The 17,973-nt window shown below is 40.6% G+C and overlaps 1 long non-coding RNA gene across 1 annotated transcript in view; it reads left to right on the top strand.

Annotated features, from left to right (window-relative positions):
• The window catches only part of LOC123331728, a 192,699-nt gene that overhangs the window by 170,521 nt on the left and 4,205 nt on the right, over window positions 1–17,973 (top strand). Inside the window, exon 3 of the long non-coding RNA XR_006548471.2 lies at window positions 16,225–16,325. This is a non-coding gene — a long non-coding RNA (uncharacterized LOC123331728). The remainder of the gene's footprint in view (window positions 1–16,224; window positions 16,326–17,973) is intronic.

The raw sequence follows: 17,973 nt of genomic DNA, 5'->3' as shown, positions 1-17,973 counted from the left end.
ACAAATTTAAAACAATAATAGCCTCTTGTCAGACAATATGGAAAGGAGAAGTTGCATGGAATTTGTTATTATACTTGCAAATGCACCAATATTTACAATGGGTTGACACAGTGCCACGTAACCCAGGACAAGGCAAGGGAAGGATTATGGAAAGCAGGACTGGAAAATTGTGAGCACAGAGCAACACTACCTTTTAAGAAATCACAAAGGAAGGCACGAAGAGGGAGGAATAGTTTCAAGGTCAGAGTTCCTTGGACATTTCTAAAGTAGCCCTCATACTCCCATTGTCTTTCATGAATCAAGGCACAGGCCAAATTATCAGGCTACTGAAGTTTGCTTTTGGACTGAGGTCCCCAACCTCAATTCTAATTACTTACTTTGCTTATACTTCTTTGATCTCTCATTCTTCTACCCACCCTATGCTCCATGGGGCCAGAAACCACGTCTCTGTCTTGTTCACAACTGTATTTCTATCAGCTAATCCTGCCTGGCACGTACTGCATGCTCAATAAGTATTTGGTATTTGAATGAACAATTCAAATTGTTCATGGCTTTCCTCTCCTACTGACGAAAGGCTCTATAGACTCTCTGCATCTCTCCTTGCCCAGTTGTTTTCACTAAAACTTCCTTATTCTATATTTTATTCTTTCAGGGACTTTTAAAAGAGAGAAGATTTTAACCAGTGATATTAGTCGTTGCAGGCACAACATTAATCCAGGTCTAACCAGAAAGAGAAGGCAATGGCACCCCACTCCAATACTCTTGCCTGGAAAATCCCATGGACAGAGGAGCCTGGTAGGCTGCAGTCCATGGGGTTGTGAAGAGTTGGACACAACTGAGCGACTTCACTTTCACTTTTCACTTTCATGCATTGGAGAAGGAAATGGCAGCCCACTCCTGTGTTCTTGCCTGGAGAATCCCAGGGACGGGGGAGCCTGGTGGGCTGCCGTCTATGGGGTTGCACAGAGTCGGACATGACTGAAGTGACTTAGCAGCAGCAGCAACCAGAAAGAAGACAACCATTCTGAGTGGCTAAACCAGAGGGGTTTGGGACTTCTCTGGTGGTCCAGTGACTAAGACTTTGTGCTCCCAATGCAGGGAGACTGGGTTTGATCCCTGGTCAGGGAACTAGTTCCCATATGCCTCAACTAAGTGTTCATAGGCCACAAACTAAGACCCAGTGCAGCCAAATAAATTAAAAAGAAACAAAACAGAGGTGATGTCATGTGGGGAACCAGTTACACAGATGATGAGGTATGTATAACAGCAGTTTTATCTCCCAGATTGAATACATTGAAAGTAGCTCTCCTGAAACATAATTCTATATGTGCTCACACAATCTAAGGGATCGGAAGAATCTTAAACTTCATTCAAGTCAGACTCATCAGATAGCTGTTATGTCACAGATGTCAATTGCCTACACCAATCTCTCTTCTCCTGTTTCATCTTAAGTCCAAAATGCTAACTTTCAGATGGACACCTTTCTACCTAGAGTTAAAGATCCTACTTCCCTGCCTTCTTTGCGGCTGGCCAAGACCATGAGACTTTTTAGGTAGTGATGTGGAAGCAATGGTTTCATCTGGGACTTCCAGGAATGTTTCTAAAAGGGACATTTTAGACAAATTGTCACATTTAAGAGGCCCCCCCCCTTTTTTTTGTGTGCATTTCCTCCTGTTTCAGGCTTACACTGAGGATGTGATATTTGGAACTCCAAGGGACCATGAGGAATCCTTAAGGGAGGAAGACAAGTGATAGGATGATGCAATGGAAGGATAGGAACCTAGGTGTGTGAGGACACCATGAAGTTACCCTGCAGCTTTGCACTGCTTTACTCCAAACCTCTCTCACAGGAAAGAGAAATATATCTCTCTATATTATTTAAGCCATTATTTTACTGTCTGATATATATATATATATATATATATATATATATATATATATTTTACTTTCTTTCTGTTATATATAAAACTGAATAGAATCTGAGCTAGTCCAGCCATATTATTTTCATTGCATTTGGGACAAATGGCCATTTAACTGTGGCTTGGACACTTCCAGTGGTGAGGAAGTGACTAACCCTTGAGGTGGCCTATCTATCTTGGGACAGCTATTACTAATGGGAACTTCTCTTTACAGAGTGCAAATTTCTATTTATATAGCATTCTCCCATAAGTCCTAGAATGGCTTTGGGGGTCACACCTGTCTCATCTTTTTCCATGTGTCACGTGTCTGAAGAAGTGATCCTGTTCCTTTGACTTGACTCATCTCAAGGCAAAATATGCCAAGTTCTCTCCATTCCTCCTCCAAAGACATGGCTTCTTCATTTCAACAAGCTTAGCTTAGTGTAAGTTTGCTCCACAAACGCTTATGGGGAAGAGCTCCGGGCTAGAAAATTCAGCTGTGTTGCCTGGAGCCCTGTTTATTTAACAGATTCCACTGAATTAAAGAAAAGATACTTTTTTACTCGCTTGATGCCAAATTAACACGCTTCAGTTTACATAATGGACCTCACTGTTTTGGGTGAGCTAAAATCTGGATTAAAACAAACATGATCATTTAATCCTCTACTATATTATAATCAGTGTGTGTAGCAAGAGACTTAAAGTTTTAATTCATTATTAACCACACTGTACACAAACCAGCTTCTCCTTTTACATAGTAAGAGGCAATGTTCCCAGAGTCATTAGCTGTTGCTTAATCTGCTTAAACAAAGCTCCCTTCCTGCATGTTTTATGCCGAGGTAGCCCTTCCAGATGCTTGGGCTCTCATCTCCAGGACTGCCTGCTTAGCACCTGTCAATCACTTCTAATGGAAACCTACTCGAGTAGTCTACTGAGAAACTGCTTTCAATATGTATTAAAAAAACCTTTACAGTCTTTCAAAATAAGTGTCTAAGAGTTATACTGCTGCCCTTACACTCCACCAGAACAAAACTGGCAAAAGTCACTACCTGTCAAATATAGTAAACTATTATGTTTCCTCTCAGCTGACCCATCTCTGTGGTGTTTGACACTGATGACTCACCCATTTAGAAAATTCTTTTCTCCTTTGGTTACTGACACCACACCCCTACTGGTTCTTTTCCTTATCTATGGCCATTTGCTAGACTCCTGTATTGGGACCTTTTCCTCTAATCACCTTCTGATTTTTGTTCTTCAAAGTCCTCTGCACTTCTCACTTTCTACTTTTCCCCTGGGTAATCCCACCCATTTCCGCAGTTACCACCGTAGTATGATGACTTTTGTGTCTGTATCTCCAGGTCTGACTTCTCTATTTTAAGCTTCAGACCAATATATTCAACTGACACAGGGGCAGCTTTCGCTTGGTGACTCATAGGCACCATAAACCATATATCCTCAAAACTCATTACCTTCCCCTCCAACTCAGATACTCAAGCCAAAAGTCTGAGAATCAGGCATTTTCTTACCTTTCTATAGCGATTCCTTTCAACAACCATGTCACGTAAGTATTATCTCCATTTGGAAAACTGAGGCTTAAGATGGTTAAGCAGTGTGCCCACCAATCCCTCAGTGACCATATGGCAGATTCTAATGCATTTCAGGCTGACTCTGGAGCTGAAACTCTTGACTATGTTAAGTTCCCCTTACTAGAGTATTCTATTATAGGATATTTTGTCTTCATCTTGAAAATCAGAGGCAAGACCCTGAAGGAAGAGAGCACTCAAGGGGAAGAGTTTACAATAACCTATTGTATAACACTGAACTATACTCAATGTCTTGTAATAACCTATAATGGAAAAGAATATGAAAAAGAATATATGTATATGTATAACTGAATCACTTTGCTGTATACTTCAAATGAACACAATATTGTAAATTAACTATACTTCAATTTAAAAGAAAAGAGGAGGGAGTTTGGGATGGACATGTACACACTGCTATATTTAAAATGGATAACCAACAAGGACCTACTGTACAGCACGTGGAACTCTGCTCAATGTTATGTGGCAGCCTGGATGGGAGAGGAGTTTGGGGAAGAATAGATACATGTATATGTATGGCTGAGTCCTTTCACTGTTCACCTGAAACTATCACAATATTGGTAATCAACTATACCCCAATACGGGCTTCCCTGGTTGTTCAGCAGGTGAAGAATCCATTTGGCAGTGCAGGAGACATAAAAGACATGGCTTCAATCCCTGGGTCAGGAAGATCCCCTAGAGGGGGAAATGGAAACCAGCTTCAGTATTCTTGCCTGGGAAATCCCATGGACAGAGGAACCTGATGGGCTACAGTCTAATGGGTTGCAAAGAGTTGGACACAACTGAGCATGAAGTCTTTGTCTTAACCCAATACAAAATGAAAACTTTAAAACATAAAAAAGGAGGGAAGAGTTATTGAGGTGATTAGGTTAAAAGGGAAGGTGAAGCCCTGGAGCAACCTGGCAGAAGCACAAGCCTGAGGGCAGGGAGCAAAAGTTCTTAGAAGGAACAAAGGAGTAGAGCCATGATAGCAAGGTGGGAGGGACCTCAGACCAAACTTGTATTCCATAAGGTCTTGTGGTGAGAAGAACTGACCTCACTGAGTTTCAGTGGTTTCCAGGGGGGAAGGGAAAAGCTTTTGGTAATCCCAAACTTTAATTCCTATAGAACTTGTACTGAAATTAAAGGGGCCTGTTGACTGAGCCACAGGTCTGGTAAACAGACAATTAGTTTGAATTAGAACTCCAAAGCTACAATTTTCATAGAAAGCTCAGCCATGAAAATTCTAAGCAAATTGAGAGAGTAAAATAATTATTTAAAAAATATTTTTTAACTCAGTTTGGTTGAGTGTATTTTTATTGCTGTCATTTTTATCCTCAAATTTTTAAACCATTTTTTAGAAAATACTTATTTTTATCCATTTATTGGTTTGGCTGTGTTGGGTCTTAGTTGTGGCACACGTGACCTTTAGTTGTGAACTGTTAGTTGGCATGTGCAATCTATTAACAGTTCCATGACTCAGACCCCCTGCATTAGGAGTGCAGGGTTTTAGCCACTGTATCACCAGGGAATTGATGCTTTTGAACTGTGGTGTTGGAGAAGACTTGAGAATCCCTTGGACTGCAAGGAGATCAAACCAGTCAATCCTAAGGAAATCAACCCTGAATATTCATTGGAAGGACTGATGCTAAAGCTGAAAGTCCAATACTTTGGCCACCTGATGTGAAGAACTGACTCATTGGAAAAGGCCCTGATGCTGGGAAAGATTGAAGGCAGGAGATTAAAGAAGGGGATGACAGAGGACGAGATGGTTGGATGGCATCACTGACATAATGAACATGAGTTTGAGCAAGCTCCGGGAGATGGTGAAGGACAGGGAAGCCTGGTGTGCTGCAGTCCATGGGGTCACAAAGAATTGGACATGACTGAGCGACTGAACAACAGTAACACTAGAGAAGTCCCCCATTTTTTTTCACTTCAGGTTTCAAACTAAGCATTCCTTTTGGGAATAAACTCTTGTTCAGTACATGAAAGACATCAGGGCAGCAAATTTCTTTAATCTCAACATTCTATCAGTATCTGTTGTTGTTTTAGTTGCTAAGTCGTGACCAACTCTTTTGCGGCACCATGGACTGTACCTGCCCTCATGGACTGTAGCCCGCCAGACTCCTCTGTCCGTGGAATTCTCCAGGCAGGGATACTGGAGTGGATTGCCATTTCCTTCTCCAGGGGATCTTCCTGACCCAGGGATCAAACCTATGTCTCCTGCATTGGCAGGCAGATTCTTTACTGCTGAGCCACCAGGGAAGCCTGTCAGTGGCTGTTACTTGACCTAATTGATGTATTCCAACAATATTGACTACAAGACAAATCCTGTTTTACTGTTGCCTCACATTAGAACACTGAAGATGTGTTCCCATGTGTACCACCCCATTGCCAAATAGAACATGTTAAAAATACTGAGAGACATAGGTGCCAAGAAGACATTTCCTAGATGGCATTGATGCCATGATTATTTGGGGGAGGGCAGGTATTTTGTTAGGGTTCTCTCTTCTGCCATAGGTCCACTGTTCCTCTTAGCCTTCTTCAGAAAATGTGTTTATCTTAAGTACGGGTGATTTCTTTAGCATATATCTTTACTCTTTCTATGGGTCAAATAGTATCTAGAAAGTATAGTGTGATACTGTATCTCATCACTAACTACTATGTTTTAACACAAGGTTCTCCAGAATAAAATTTAGATACTTCAAAAAGTAAATTAAATATTAAAAAAAATGAATTATCTAAATTAGAACTCAGGCTTAAGTGAATTTATTTAAAATAAAGAAATATTTTAATGTTCAGGTTCCTATTGCCTTTTCTTAAAAACAAGTGCTTTCATGTGGTTTATGGTTCAATTCATAAACTAGTTAGCGAAAAAATGTCAAATACTTAAATATAAATTGTTGTTCAGTAGCTCAGTCATATCTAACCCTTTGCGACCCCATGGACTGCAGCACACAAGGCTTCCCTGTCCTTCAACAACTCCTGGAGCTTTTAAACTCATGTCAATTGAGCCCATGTTGCCATCCAACCATCTCATCCTCTGTCACCCCTTCTCCTCCTGCCTTCAATCTTTCCCAGCATCAGGGTCTTTTCCAATGAGTTGGCTCTTTGCATCAGGTGGCCAAAATACTGGAGTTTCAGCTTCAGCATCAGTCCTTCCAATGAATATTCAGGACTGATTTCCTTTAGCATGGACTGGTTGGATCTCCTTGCAGTCCAAGGGGCTCTCAAGAGTCTTCTCCAACACCACAGTTCAAAAGCATCAATTCCTCAGTGCTCAGCCTTCATTATAGTCCAACTATTGCATCCATACGTGACTACTGGAAAAACCATAGCTTTGACCAGATGGACCTTTGTTGGCAAAGTAATGTCTCTGCTTTTTAATATGCTGTTTAGGTTTGTCATAGTTTTTCTTCCAAGGAGCAAGTGTGTTTTAATTTCATGGCTGTAGTCACCATCTGCAGTGATTTTGGAGCCCAAGAAAATAAAGTCAGTCACTGTTTCCACTGTTTCCCCATCTATTTGCCATGAGGTGATGGGACCAGATGCCACGATCCTAGGTTTTTGAATGTTTAATTTTAAGCCAGCTTTCTTACTCTCCTGTTTCACTTTCATCAAGAGGCTCTTTAGTTCTTCTTCGCTTTCTGCCATAAGGGTGGTGTCATCTGCATATCTGAGGTTTCTGACACTTCTCCCGGCAATCTTGACTTCAGCTTGTGCTTCAGCCAGCCTAGCATTTCTCGTGATGTACTCTACATGTAAGTTAAATAAGCAGGGTGACAATATACAGCCTTGACATATTCCTTTCCCCATTTGGAGCCAGTCCATTGTTCCATATCTGGTTCTAACTGTTGCTTCTTGACCTGCATACAGGTATCTCAGGAGGCAGGTAAGGTGGTATGGTATTCCCATCTCTTGAAGACTTTTCCATAGTTTATTGTGATCCACACAGTCAAAGGCTTTAGCTTAACCAATGAAGCAGAAGTACATGTTTTTCTGGAATTCTCTTGCTTTTGCCATGATCCAGCAGATGTTGGCAATTTGATCTCTGGTTCTTCTGCCTTTTCTAAATCCAGCTTGAACATCTGGGAGTTCTCGGTTCTAAATAGCTACTGACTTATTTTTGAGGCAACCGAGGCCATGCAGTCTTTATAAATTGATAAAAGGCAAGACTCAGAATTTCTTTCATGTGTTTCAGTTTCTAAATGTCCTATTTGTTATCCATAGACAAGCTGCATAACCTCTGCATCATTATATTTAAAATAATAATTTATCACTGGCCTGTTTCCTTATAGCATTATATGAATTAAGGACTAGAAAATACTTTGAGATTCATGGATGCATCTGGCTTTTTAAAGATGTGTCACAGGCATTCAATGATATAACTAGTTTATGAATTTTCATAGCCTTTCACTGAATTATTTTGTCCCTTTCTCACATTTTTATAAGAATTTAAGGCCTGCCATATTGGGTCATATCAGTATTCCCTGTGGCCTAAGAGTCTACCTTCAACTATGGCAGTAAGAGAAATTTTGTGGGAAGATGGATATATTTGCTTTTCATGACATCAACCTTCAGAGTTTAGGAACAGTGCCTATACTCTTAATGCCTATAATAATCTTGACTATTCCCCAGCTCATTAAGGATCTATCTTATACAAATTTACTTTAACATTGTTATTAACTATTTTACAGTTGGACTACAATGCTTTTCTATGTGCTGATCAACAACTGCTTTTACTAATCTTTGTGCATCAAATGGCCTGATTTATTGACAAAATAAGCTGAATATTTCCAAATTTTATAGATCCAGCTATAGGCACACAGCAAATAAGCAAACTGAATAGAGAAAATGCTTGTTGATAGGCCTGAGGGCATTGTCAGGCTCCCCTGGTATTTGACAAGATCCCTTTTCAGGGGAAACAAAGGGCATGACAAGACCAATTGTCAGATCAGGTCAGCATCAAATATCAGTAACCATAGAAAAATGGAAGGACTGGTGGCAGACCTGGGTCAGGAGCCAAGTGCCAGGTGTTATCAGACATATATGTGAATATAAATGTCATGTGAACTGCTTGGTTATTGATTTAAAAATAATATTGATAGTTAAGATTGGAAAATCCTGTGGCCTGGGTCATGCCCTTCCAGATGATGCAGTTACTGATAAAATCACTTATTTAAATTGGAGGACAAGAGAAGGAGGGGATATTTACAGAAGTGTGAAATCCCAAGCCAGCAAGGAAATGGGCCTGAGCTAATCATTACTGACCAGGTTTCACCTGGAATATTAGAATACTTTTTGGACACCATCCTTTAAAGAGATATAATCAGACTAGTGTTCTTTCAGAAGAGGATTGCTAGTAAGATGAACAGACTCCAAGCCATGACATAAGGAACCCAGGATATTTAATTAGGAGTGAAAAAAATGTTTAGAGAGGGCTGCTTTATCCACAAGGGATTAAGTTTGTTGTGTGGATATTTATGACAAATCTTGGAACAGATTGTAGCTGAATACAAGGAAAACTTTTCTATCAGTTGGAGCTGCTCTAGCAAGAAAAGTGAAGCCTAGATAATGTTTCCTATTATTCTAGGTCTTCAGGTACAGAGATGGAGGTTGAACAATGGACAGGAAGAGGGAGAAGGGATTCTTAAAGTGCACAAATGCTTGGAGCCAGTCACTTGTTGGTACAGTATGGGATCTGTATGACTGCTGCTGCTGCTGCTGCTAAGTCGCTTCAGTCGTGTCCGACTCTGTGCGACCCCATAGACGGCAGCCCACCAGGCTCCCCCGTCCCTGGTGTTCTCCAGGCAAGAACAGTGGAGTGGGTTGCCATTGCCTTCTCCGTCTGTATGACTAGTGAAGATTAAACAAATAATTCAAAGTACTGATACAGGTTTACAGCTTTTGATTTTTTTTAACCATGTAAGGCCTGATAAGATTTTGGGGATAACAGGTTTTTTTTTTTGGCAACAGATAACACTTTTCTTCTCTTCCTGAGTCTGAAACCCTTTGGAAATTGGAGCCAGGCTACTAGAGTCTGAATATAGACTTGTGGCACTTACTAGCTGAATAACCTTAGTAAAATTCTTTAAACTTTGTGTGTGTCAGTTTCCTTATCTGTTCCATTTGCAGGAACGTGGATGGACCTAGAGACTGTTGTACAGAGTGAAGTCAGAAAAAAAAAATCATATATTAGTGCATATACGTGGAATCTGGGAAATGGTATACATGATCTTATTTTCAAAGCAGAAATAGAGACACAGATGTAGGTAACAAACATACAGATAACAAGGGGGAAAGGGGTTGGTGGTGGGATGAATTGCGAGATTGGGATTGACATATATACACTATTGATACTAAGTATAAAATAGATAACTAATGTGAACCTACTGCATAGCACAATGAACTTTACTCAGTGCTCCATGGTGATCTAAATGGGAAGGAAATCCAAAAAAGAGGGGATATATGCATATGCATAGCTGATTCAAAAAACTAAGATCATGGCATCTGGTCCCATCACTTCATGGCAAATAGATGGGGAAACAATGGAAACAGAGACAAATCTTATTTTCTGGGGCTCCAAAATCACTTCAGATGGTGACTACAGTCATGAAATTAAAAGACATTTGCTCCTTGGAAGAAAAGCAATTACCAACCTAGACAGCATATTAAAAAGCAGAGACATTACTTTGCCAACAAAGGTCCGTCTGGTCAAAGCTATGGTTTTTCCAGTAGTCATGTATGGATGCAAGAGTTGGACCCTAAAGAAAGCTGAGTGCTGAAGAATTGATGCTTTTGAACTGTGGTGTTGGAGAAGACTCTTGAGAGTCCCTTGGACTGCAAGGAGATCCAACCAGTCTATCCTAAAGGAAATCAGTCCTGAATATTCATTGGAAGGACTGATGCTAGAGCTGAAACTCCAGTACTTTGGCCACCTGATGCGAAGATTGGAAAAGACCCTGATGCTAGGAAAGATTGAAGGCAGGAGGAGAAGGGGACGACAGAGGATAAGATGGTTGGATGGCATCACAGACTCAATGGACATGAGTTTAAAAGTTCCGGGAATTGTTGGAGGACAGGGAAGCCTGGTGTGCTACAGTCCATGGGGTGGCAAAGAGTTGGACACAACTGAGTGACTGAACTGAACTGAAATTAACTGATAGCTGATTCATTCTGCTCTACACCAGAAACTGACACAGCAGTGTTAAACAACTATGCTGTGTGTGTTTAGTTGCTCAGTCGTGTCCAACTCTTTGTGACCTCATGGACTATAGCCCTCTAGGCTCCTCTGTCCATGGGGATTCTCCAGGCAAGAATATTGCAGTGGGTTTCCATGCCCTCCTCCAAGGGATCTTCCCAACTCACAGATCAAACCTGCGTCTCCTGCATTGGCTAGCAGATTCTTTACCCTCTGAGCTACCAGGGAAGCCCAAAGCAACTATACTCCAATTAAAAAAAAAATCACTGCCAACTATTAATAGCACTGGTAAAGCAAAAATGGAGGCTGTGGCTCTATATCTGCAGCCAAGTGGCTGTGGTAATACTTCAACCCTGCTCGACTTATTCACCCAGCCATTGTTCCAGCTGGACAACTGTTTGGCACAAAATGTGAAGATCCATGGACAAGATGGCTCCAGAATGTGGAATCTCAGAAGGGGCCAAGGTAAAGATTCTCAGTTTCTTCTTTAAAACTTACTAAATCAAATAATTCACTCCTTCTCCCATGGAGAAAAGTAAATGAGGAGTGAGAGAGGGAGGAATATTATTTTAGTGGAGCTCTTTCCCCGTGGAGATCTTAAGACAAGAAATGAAGGCTTACGCTCTAATGAGGACACTAAGGGGAAAAAGGCCCTACCATTTTGAACATTGTCTCATACCTCAAAAATAGAACGAAGCAAAGTCCATTAATAAATGTAGCTTTCTACCACAATGCCTCGATTTTTCACAGACCTGCAAAATTTCATTAGGATTTGGCAGTAGTCTCTGAACTAGCCTTTGGGAACCACTGTAATCGATGACTTTTAAGGTCCTTCTAACCATGAGATGTTATAATTCTATGATGGGATTTCATTTGTACCTAGCCCATAGAAGGGAACCAAGGAACTGAACCTGGCTCAAGGGACAGGCAGAGCCTGAAAATGTGTTGGCAATCAGGCCCAGAGCAGGGTATTTTCTCCCCTTAGAATTCTTAATCATATTTCCCTACTGTCAATAAGAAGAAGAATTTATCTAAAAAGGCCAGAGGGTTGTTGTGAGGAGAACTTGATGATAAACCTCAGTGCCCCATCCTGGGCTTTGGGATTTCCATTGCCAGACTGTGAGCCATGATAGTCGGAAGAAAAGATAGATATGTCAGTTTCAGCATCTCTCACAGTAATACCATTTCAAATGTGTTTATTTCCTTGTCTTAATATTTTATTATCAGTTTGTTGTTTTCCGTATCCCACCTGTGGTCCCTCTCCTCCCCTCATGAACTGATGAAGCTACATTGCAACAAATTGAAATAGAAAACCACATATCCAAGGTGATTTATTGTTAATGTGAAATTCTGTCCTAACCTGAAAGTCAAGGGGCAGGAATCCCAAGCTATTTCAAAATTCACATTACAAGACAGATAATCAGATGCCCCCGAACCACAGCATTTTGTACTCTATTAATCGTACACTGACAGAGCCCTTTGGTTGCATTTGTATTTCCAAATAAATACAAACATATGTCACCATTTTTTATTGATTTTGGACTTTCCTAGGAAGGAAATGCTGTTAAATTATAATAAATGGTGTCAACTAAAACAAATAGCGCAAAACCCATTAAGAAGACATTTGTTGCAGAACTTGGTTTGATTTGTTGGCATCAGTTGAAATCATGTCAAAATAATGTCTTCAGAAACCAAATAAAAATTTGTTTGCAAATTTGTCTGCAGCAAGCATTTCTAGAACATAAAAATCCTTAAGAATCAATATGGTTTTATTCAGTATGCAAATATACTGAAAAGCATTATGGCAAAAATTCCATTGCTGAATTATATGATAGTGCTAGTGAATTAATAAATAATAATAGATGATAAATAATATAGTGACTGAATTAGATAATACATTTATGAAGAAGTAGAGGGAGAAAAAGATTAAGGGGGAGAGTCTTGGGAGAAGATCAATTTTCAGATAATCTAAACTAACATTTTATATTCAGAAAATTAATGGAGTTTAGTACAGTGACTCATAAAGTCCAGTTCAACTAAATTTCACTGCCACCTTTAAAAAAGGAAAGGAGATGCAGAATGCCTAGCTTTGAAGTGATCATCATTTGAGTTCTAATATTAGTCAGTCCGCATCTGTAATTTGCATAACTGTGTTTGCCTTCCAGGTAATTGGGAATTTAATTGCTATCAGAATAAAGTTTGAGTCTTATTTTCAAATGATGTCAGTGCAATGTATCCCAATGTGCAGTTTTGAAAGTCACTATAAATCGGGCAAATGAGAGGGCTGTAGTGGAAGCTGGGCTTTAATATAAAATCAAAAAGTTTATCTTCAGTATACCCAAGTCCTCTTCTGTGATTATACATGTTCTCCTTTCACTGCCTTCCAGGGTGCAGTTTTTTTTTTTTAATACTTATTTATTTTTATTTATTTGTTTGAATCTTATTTGTGGCATGCAGGACCTAGTCCCCTGACTAGGGATGGCACCCGGGCCCTCTGAATTGGGAGCTCCGAGTCTTAGCCAGGGACAACCAGGGAAGCCTCCCAGGATACAATTTTTTAAAAAAGCCTCACCTGTGGTGTTTAAGCTACTTCTGCCCTTTGTGATCCTCTGTTTATCCTCTCATTGAAATAGATGCATCCAACCTCCCCCACCCCCTTCTAATTTCATTCCCAGAATGTTTCATTGCTGAGTCACTAAGTCCTGACTCTGTGACCCCTTGGACTTTAGCAGGCCAGGCTTTCCTGTTCTTCACTATCTCCCAGAGTTTGCTCAAACTCATGTCCATTGAGTCGATGATGCCATCCAACCATCTCATCCTCTGTCTTCCCCTTCTTTTCCTGCCCTCAATCTTTCCCAGCATTAGGGTCTCTTTGCATCAGGTGGTCAAAGTATTGGAGCTTCAGCATCAGTCCTTCCAATGAATATTCAGGGATGATTTCCTTTAGGAATGACTGGTTTGTTCTCCTTGCAGTACAAGGGACTCTTCAAGAGTCTTCTCCGGCACCACAGTTTGAAAGCATCAATTTTTCAGTGCTCAGCCTTCGTTATGATACAACTCTCACATTCCCACATGACTATTAGAAAAATCATAGCTTTGACTATATGGATCTTTGTTGGCAAAGTGATGTCACTGCTTTTTAATATGCTGTCTAGGTTTGTCATAGTTTTTCTTCCAAGGAGCAAGCATCTTTTAATTTCATAGCTGTATTCACCATGTGCAGTGACTTTGGAGCCCAAGAAAATAAAGTCTCTCACTGTTTCCATTTTTTTCCCCATCTATTTTCCATGAAGTGATGTGACTGGATGCCATGATCCTAGTTTTATGAATGTTGAGTTTTAAGCCAGCTTTTCCACTCTCCTTTTTCATTTTCATCAAGAGGCTCTTCAGTGCCTCTTCACTTTCTGCCATAAAGGTGCTGTCATCTGCATATCTGAGGGTTTTCATATTTCTCCTGGCAGTCTTGATTCCAGCTTGAGCTTCATCCAGCTCGCCATCTCTCATGATGTACTCTGCCTATAAGTTAAATAAGCAGGGTGACAATATACAGCCTTGACATATTCCTTTCCCTTTTTGGAACCAGTCTGTTCCATATTTGGTTCTAACTTGCTTCTTGACCTGTATACAGATATCTCAGGAGGCAGGTCAGGTGGTCTGGTATCCCATCTCTTTAAGACTTTTCCACAGTTTGTTGTGATCCACACAAAGGCTTTAGCATAATTAATGAAGGAGAAGTAGACGTTTTACTGGAATTCCCTTGCTTTTACTATGATCCAACAGATGTTGGCAATTTGATCTCTGGTTCCTCTGCCTTTTCTAAATCCAACTTGTACATCTGGAATTTCTCAGTTTATGTACTGTTGAAGCCTAGTTTGAAGGATTTTGAGCATTACCTTGCTAGCATGTGAAATGAGTGCAGTTGTACGGTAGTTTGAACAAGGAGCTAATTTGCTAAACTAGTTATTGTTTTTGTCTTTATCTCTTATCTCTCTCTCCCATGTAATTTATTTTTGTGAAATAAAAACAACAATAACAAAAACAACAACACACCAACACACAACCAAAATAAATATTCCAAGCTGAATTTCATCCACCAATTACCATCACCATGATATTTAGGGAAATTAAAGAACGGGCAGTTTAATGTTCCCCTCCCCGCACAGTGAAAATAAGAATGAGCGATCAAGGACCGTCCTTTATTCCATGATCACTCCTTCTTATTTTCACTGTGTGGGGAAGGGAACATATGGAGAAGGCAATGGCACCCCACTCCAGTACTCTTGCCTGGAAAATCCCATGGACAGAGGAGCCTGGTAGGCTGCAGTCCATGGGGTCGCAAAGAGTTGGACAAGACTGAGGGACTTCACTTTCACTTTTCACTTTCATGCATTGGAGAAGGAAATGGCAACCCACTCCAGTGTTCTTGCCTGGAGAATCCCAGAGACAGGGGAGCCTGGTGGGTTGCCGTCTATGGGGTCGCACAGAGTCGGACACGACTGAAGCGACTTAGCAGCAGCAGCAGCATATATATACATATATGTATATGTATATATATATCAGTGAGACTTCAGCACAGCCCAGCAGTATTTTGTAAACTGGGTTTTGAAAATTGTTGTTTTAAGCTTATAGCATTGCTGTGGTGTCCAGGGGGAGGGCTATGGTTCTTGTTACTAATTTTCTGTGGTGGAGTGAAGTATGGTTATGCATCAAAGCAGGAAGAGACTATGGGGCTCAGCTTAGGGATTGGACAGGAACTACAAGCTCAAGAGTAAAGTAGAAAGAAGGCATGGCATAGAGCAGAAACGAATAAGCCCTGATGAGTGGGGAAGGGTTGTTGGGGGCGGGAATTAAAGAAGCTTTACAAATCTGACTGCTAGAGGGGAGATGCCCATAAGTTCTTTTCCTGGCGCTCACAACCTCTTTGATGTGAATGACTGGAATTTAGGGCTTTGCATAATGGGTCTGGCCTTTGCTGTCCACCTCACCCTGTGCAGTCCATGTCCTTATTAGGATGATTGGATACTGCAATTCCCTTTCCTCCGTAAGGCACCACTGATATTACCCCACTCCAAATTGGCAAGACAGCATTTTAAAATTGATTTGAATTTTGCAAAGTGTTCTGTAAGCAAAGTTCTTTTAGAATCACGGAGCGCGAAGTTGCTAAATTATGCATGTTATATGTACATCGTATATTTGTATATGTGCCTGTTTTCCAACTTCTAATACAGATCATATCAGTATCTTTTATTTTTTTAATTTTTTTTTGCAAGAAAAGGACCCAAAGGGCTAAATCAAAGCTTGAACTAAATGCAGTCAGGGTCCTGGCTTTGGGGATTGTTAGAAGCCGTTGCAAGGAAAAATCCAACAGAACAATGCCCTGTTGTTAGTTGTGAGTGAATCCTAGAGACCATCAGAGGGAGTACTTTAGCTGCTGTGAAAGGCTCAGAGGGAGACAGATAATAAATGTACAACAAACAGTCCAATGTCAGAAAATGATCACTATTGCAAAATGAAACTGAAAGCCTTTTTTCTTTTTTTGCAGTTTCTACCCAACTCTAGCTATGGTCAATATTAGCTGGATAATTCCCTGAATCTGGCTTATGTGGAATCTTGCAAGGACAAAGAGGATTTGCTCACTCATCGGTGAGAGGGGTACTGGTCATGCATGCTTACATGTGCTAATAATTCTGGTCTTTAGTGGTACCGATTTAATGAAGATGATGTTATGCAATTTTAATTGGTCACCTATGATTTGACATTAGCCATGCCTTTGTGATGAATATGAAGATTTTTTGGCCAGCACTGATATTAGCTAAAACCTGAATCTTCGAACTGTCAGTTCCTCCCACATTCCCCTTGTCTTTGCTTTCTGTTATGCTGTGGTCCTCATTGAAGGGTCCCACTTGCAGCCCAGACATTCCCAATCCTATTCCTAGATCAGTTTTTAAAATGTCAGAAAATGATGTACCACCAACCTCAGACCTCTTTAGTGGAGCTTAAAGCACCGAGTTTTATGCATTCAGTCCACCCCCAGATTGTAGTGCTCCTCATTTTTGCTTTCATCTCCCACTCTACAGTTTATCCAGTGATTCTCCCTTGTCCCCCTCTAGAGATGGGCCCCCACCCTGAACGTTGCCTATCTCCTGCCCATATTCTCTCCCAGCCTACTCCTTGATATTCTATCAATGGGCAAGATATGGACAAGTCATGATGTTGACGGACACTATGGTGGTTGACTTCTGGGTTAGAACCTTTCTAGAATTTCTTGTTGCTGGGTTTGATCTCCTCCTTCTAACCATTGTTTGCAGCTGCAGACCCCGCCCTGGAAATCCCAACTGTCCTGGCTGAGGTCAGTCTCTGCATTCTGGTCACGTTCCTTCAGTACCTTTGATCCAGCTTCCTCTTTCATCATCCTCTGTGGTTGAATCCATCTATGATTTGTCTTTGTAGATGATATGATGAGTACTGCCAGAAGCTCCAACCCCCAAATCTCTATCAGTGATATGTGAAATCTCTTGCTATCAGAGATTCAGATCTTTGAGTTAGGTGATTGTGTGTATAGCAGACATCTGTAAAAATGCATATATTCCAGGTGTCTTAGTAAGGCTAGGCTAGGCTATTCTGTGGTAATGACTAAAACCAAATATGTAATATCTCAACACAGCACTCTGTATGAATTTTCAGGCAGGTAAAATGTTTCTCCTCACAGTTGTTTAGAGACTTTTTCCCATCTTGTGGCCCCCCAATCCCCCAAGGCCTCATTAGTACCTACCCTCAGCTGGTGGAATAAAAAAGTGCGTCTGAAGAGTCAAACTCTTTTCTTAAAAGCTTTGGCCTGGAGGTGACACCTAGAAGTGATTCTCACATGTCATTGGTCAGATTCAATCACATGGTCACATCTAATTGTAAGCAAGGCTGGGAAATGCAGTCTAGTCATGTTACTGGGGAAAAAAATGGCAGAATAGATTTTGGATGACAGCTAACAGTCTCCGCCATACCAAATAGGGTAACACATTCATTTTCAGCCTGGGATACTGCAACACAGTTTTGTTTATTAAATTGCTAATACTTTGGGAAGCAGATTACAAAAGAATAAGATATAGGCTAGATTAGGGGGAGTAAATGGGGAGAGTAGGGGAATACATTGACCCAATACATGGGTCAGTGATGGGAAAAGTCAGGTTTCTATGAGATGACAAATTTAGGTGAACAGGACTCTTAGCCAGGGATCAATATGAGGGTACTAGAAATATGACAAACAAAGGTATGGAAACAAAGTAAAGATTAAAAG

Source organism: Bubalus bubalis, chromosome X, assembly GCF_019923935.1.
Source record: "Bubalus bubalis isolate 160015118507 breed Murrah chromosome X, NDDB_SH_1, whole genome shotgun sequence".
In the NCBI taxonomy this organism is placed as follows: domain Eukaryota; kingdom Metazoa; phylum Chordata; class Mammalia; order Artiodactyla; family Bovidae; genus Bubalus; species Bubalus bubalis.
Note: the sequence above shows the minus strand (reverse complement) of the source record. Positions and strands in the feature narration are given on the sequence as shown.